Raw genomic sequence first — 5,279 nt, 5'->3', positions numbered from 1 at the left:
ATATGGTAGGGCATGTTTAAAATTTTACAATAGCACAATTCATCTGGAGACAGAGAGCTGTTTTGGGAAGTAGGTACGAGGACCTGCTATACTTTTGCAATCACTAATACTCACCCAGAGCAGAAGGAATGCGACTGATTTGCCTAAGCATTATTTGAGCAGAGAACTATAGTGTCAGCTGTGTGCTAAACTAGGAGGTTTTGACTCAGGCAAGGGATTGGAGGGAAGTTGGTGATCCTGCCTGTCAGCGGAATGTGCATAGTCTTAGTTGGTGGGCTTTGGAATCTGAGTGAGGAGACACTGGGCAAAGTGTACACAGGAATTATCAAAAGAGAGGGGTGGAGAACCGGAAGTCGCGTGTAATTCTCTTTCCTTTTGCGGCCATCGGTGGATCGCAGCCGCCAAAATGAAGTTCAATCCCTTCCTGACTTCTGACCGAAGCAAGAACTGCAAACGGCATTTCAACGCACCCTCTCACATTCGGAGGAAGATCATTTCTTCCCCTCTTTCCAAAGAACTGAGACAGAAGTAGAACGTTCGGTCTATGCCCATTCGGAAGGATGATGAAGTTCATGTTGTTCGCGGACACTACAAAGGCCAGCAGATTGGCAAGGTGGTCCAAGTGTACAGGAAGAAGTACGTCATCTACATTGAACGTGTCCAGCGACAGAAGGCTAATGGCACAACCGTCCACGTGGGCATCCACCCCAGCAAGGTCGTTATCACCAGGCTAAAGCTGGACAAGGACCGCAAGAAGATCCTGGAGAGGAAAGCCAAGTCCTGACAAGTAGGAAAGGAGAAGGACAAATACAAGGAAGAAACGATCGAGAAGATGCAGGAGCAGACATCTCATGCACGGCTTTCATTAAAGACTGCTTGAGAGAGAGAGAGAGAGAGAGAGAGAGAGAGAGAGAGAGAGAGATGGCCTGTCTCCACAGTTTCCAGCATATGCAATGAGTTGGTTATTGTTGGAAATGTGTTAGAGGATAGTATAGCTGTAAGGAAAAGAGAATTTTGGTTTCAAAGCTTTGAAGATCATGAACACTTCGGTTTTTTTGATGTTGAGACAGGGTTTTATTGCGTAGACTCACAAGATCTGCCTGCCTCTGCCTCCTGAGTGCTGGGATTAAAGGTGTGCACTACCACTGCCTGGTGACTGGCACAAGCTTATGTGATGAAGGTGAGGGTGTAGACAAGAAGATGAACTCCCTCCTTCTTATTCCTCTCACAAACAGACTTCTAACTTATTTTCCAGAAAGTGGCTTGTTTGCATGTTGACAAATGGAGGGACTTCTGTAGCAGGCACTAAACAGTAGATGTCATGACTTACACATAAAACAAATGACTGCCCATAAAATAAATGAATAAAAGCAAATTTAAAGGAACAAAGTACAAGGAAAGAAGGGCATTGTATCTCAGATTGTAAACATTCTACCAAGCTGAGGGCTGTTTTGTGTTTAAGTGTGTGTGTGTGTGTGTGTGTGTGTGTGTGTGTGTATGCATGTGAATCCACTGATGGGTGTATTAGAGCCGGCCCAATGTCTCTTCCATTGAGGAACTGCATTATCCTTATGCTGTAGCTTACTCAGGTCACATGGTCAAAGAAGGTTTTGTCATCTAGTTTCATTTTACCTCAGATTTTGCAGAGAACCTGATCCTGGTTTCTGCTTCCTGACCACATGGACTTGCTGGGGATGAGCACAGATGAGCTGGACCTGTCACAACTCCCTATGTTGCCCTTCCAAAGCCTCCTTTGGGCCAACATTTTCTGCAGCCCATGGAAGCCTGGATCTGTTGCCAGGCAACTTACTGCTCCGTGGGTATGGAGCCAGAAACGCAGCTGTTACCGCAGTGTGCTTACCTGGGCACCCGTAATCCAGTCACCACTTACACTGCCCAGTTAAATGAGCCAATAGGCTTCTCCACTAACGACTTTTGTTTCAGCTATTTATTTTAATCTGAGCTGTTGCTGATAATAAAGTTTTCAAAATTAAAAGGATCCTGCTATGGCTCCAGGTTTGAATGCTTCATCTCGCCACATTACTATTCTGAGTTCACTGACACATTGACGGCTCCTAAAACAAATTATAGCTCCTTGCTTCACTTCCAAAGCCTTCCCAGAAAGGGTCCACCTTCCCTAATCCAAACACATAAAAATGACAACTTATTATTTTTTTATATAGACATCTGGTTTTGGTCCATTTATCTTAAGCATTTTCCATCTCTGAAAATCCATCCATAGAATTACCATCATCCTGTGGGAATTATTATTACTCTGAGGGCAAGGACTGTGTCTCACAGGCACTAGTACGACATCCGCATCTACACCCTATAGCTTGCAACAGTTCAGTACTTAGCATAATACGGACCCCATAAAACACTCAACCAATGCTTGTTCAATTGCATTTCCGTAGTGATATTTCTATGGTAAGCAGACCACTAATTCTGAACAGTCTACTTTTTTTTTCTTTATGAGAGATAGAGGGAGGAAAAAAAACCTATGTAAACAACTTGAGGAGTGAATTGACATCGTGCAAAAAGTGCTGAATTCACCAAAGTCTTCTTGGCGACTAGCAGTAGGTTACTTTTATTTTTTAATTTCATTTCCCATACTGTTATAACTCGGGTAGCAATTCAGAGAGGTGTACAAGGAGTATAAGTGGTGTGCCCTGTAACTTCCCTATAACTGAACTAAGTGGTGAGCTGTTTTCAATGTGCGAAAGTGACCACAGTCTTTAGAGGTCACCTATGGAGATGCTGTTACCCGGTTCCCATTACTGCAGACACACAATACTACGAAGGATTTGAGAGAGGAATACATGGTTCCTATAGTCCATGGAGTTATTGCCATCAACACATCAATTCCTAAATCACATTAAAAAAGGAAAAATGGCGTGAGAGGCTAGTGAGATGCCATGCGAGCCTAATGGCCTGAGTTTCTTCCAGGAACCCAGGTATATGTGGAAAGTGAGGACCAAATTTAAAAAGTTGCCCTAGACTTCACTATGTGTGCTATGATGCATGTGTGCATGCTTCTATACACACACACAAACACACACACACACACACACATAAATCAGGCATACACATAGACACAAGACACAAACATACACACATATATACACATAGACACACACACACAGGCATACACAAACTTACAAACAGATATACATGTGCAGACACACAGAGAGAGGCCAAACACACAGATACACACACACACACACACACACACACACACACACACACACACACGTGTGTGTGTGTGTGTGCTAATTAATAAACTTTTAAAAACAAAAACTAAAGAAGACATGAGATAAAGAAAGGCATATAAACAATCTCTTATACTTTTAACTTATGTCTATATTTCTCCATCTTTGTCTATGGCTTCTACAATAACTTTGTACCCAGGAGGGTGACGTAATGTCCATTCTGTAGAGAAGAAAAAGTCAGACTCAGCGAAGCCAAGAAACTTACAACCACAACTAGCAGAAGACAAAAACAGGGTCTTTCCTCTAAGCCAGTCATGTCCCCTCCCACGTGGCTCACCCACTGTGTCTCCACACTTTCTAGGAGATGACCAGGAGGGCAGTACACAGTGTAGTGGTGAAGACCATAGGCTTCCACTCAAGCACATATACGTCAAAGTCCAGGTTTGGTCCTTACTTCTTGGGTAGAGTAGAATTTCCCCTAAAAAACAAGTGGACATCCTCAGATACAGTCATCAGTCCAGATGCAGGGTCGCAGGAACTAAGACTAAGGAAAGGAGCCTGGTTGGTGCTTGAGGTGTAAGAGGGGCAAAAATCATCTGCAAACTATCTGGCCCCAAGGGGGCCAGTGTGGCATTTTACCTTCTAAGGAAGCACAGTATCACATAGTGTGACCAGAAAATCTGTAGGCATCTCTTGGTCCTTAAATGATGCTGTAACTATCATGTGGAAAGTGTGCAAAATCTCAGGGGACATGAGAATGAGGATACCAACCTTGGTGCCGGAATCTCAGCTTTGCAACTGCCTTCCTTAGAGGATTCAGGTAGGTTCCCTCACATAATATGTAAGAATAAGGCAAAATCTAGCAAAGTAAATTATCCCTTGTTAAGATAGACTGTCATATATTCTCAGATAGGAAATTCTTTTTAAAGGGCCATGTGGTGGTTTGAATATGCTTGGCCCAAGGAGTGGCACTATTAGGATATATGGCCTTGTTGGAGGAAGTGTGTCACTGTGGGAGTGGTCTTTAGACCTTCCTCCTAGCTGCCTATGAGATGGCCTTCTCCTGGCTGCCTTCTGATTAAGACGTAGAGCTCTTAGCTTCTCCAGCGCCATGCCTGCCTAGACACTGCCACACTTCTCACCATAATGATAACGGACTGAACCTTAGAACCTGTAAGCCAGCCCAAACTAAACGATGTCCTTTACAAGGATTGCCTTGGTCATGGCATCTCTTCACAGCAATGGAATCCCAATGAAGACAGGCCATTAGCCTTATTGTGTAACTGTCTCTCTTCACTACAGTGCCCCATCTAGCTCTCTGTCCTCTGAGTTGCTCACAGGCTTTGTCCAGTGCCTCTTTCTGTTCAGATCTTGTTCTACTTTGCTTCCTGTTGCTTTGATTAAACACTCTAATACACCAATATAACTTGGGGAGGAAAGGTTCTATTTCAAGTACACATCTCAGGTCAGACACCATTACTTAGGGAAGTCAAGGTAGGAAATCAAGCAGGAGCAGAGGCCAGAACCATGGAATAAAACAGATTGTTAACTTGCTCCCCAAGGCTCACTTATCTTGCTTTTGTACCTACCCCAGGCTGGCCTGCTTAGGAATGGTGTCACCCTTGGTGGTCAGGACAGTCTCGAATCAATCACTAACCAAGTATTACTGACCAAGAACACAGATTATCCACAAGCCAATATGATGTAGGCAGTTTTTTTTTCAATTGAGGTTCCCTCTTCCCAGATGTCTATATCATGTGTCAAGTTGACAAAGCAGCAACTGACACATGTCCAACAGAGTGGATGAACTCTGATCTCTAAAATGTGGTCCTAGCAGCCTATGGACGTACAGATTTGTCTTACAAAATTGTAGTGGGGCTTAGCATGAAAATGAGATGGCACACAATAAATCTAAAGCTTTGTGTAAATGTGAGGTAATCTTACTTGAAGCCTCTAGACCCACTCATCTTTGGAAGAGAATTAAGAGCATCACCACAAGACAAATATGTAGCTTGTCACTGAGCAACTTGAACTCAGCTGGCCCTTGAGTGCGCCACGTGTCTGTTCACA

The 5,279-nt window shown here is 43.6% G+C and overlaps 1 pseudogene; it reads left to right on the top strand.

Moving 5' to 3' along the window:
* The first annotated feature begins 358 nt into the window (after positions 1-358).
* On the top strand, positions 359-881 carry Gm8253 (annotated as a pseudogene).
* Positions 882-5,279: the final 4,398 nt, after the last annotated feature.

The sequence above is a fragment of the Mus musculus genome, chromosome 16, assembly GCF_000001635.26.
Source record: "Mus musculus strain C57BL/6J chromosome 16, GRCm38.p6 C57BL/6J".
In the NCBI taxonomy this organism is placed as follows: domain Eukaryota; kingdom Metazoa; phylum Chordata; class Mammalia; order Rodentia; family Muridae; genus Mus; species Mus musculus.
Note: the sequence above shows the minus strand (reverse complement) of the source record. Positions and strands in the feature narration are given on the sequence as shown.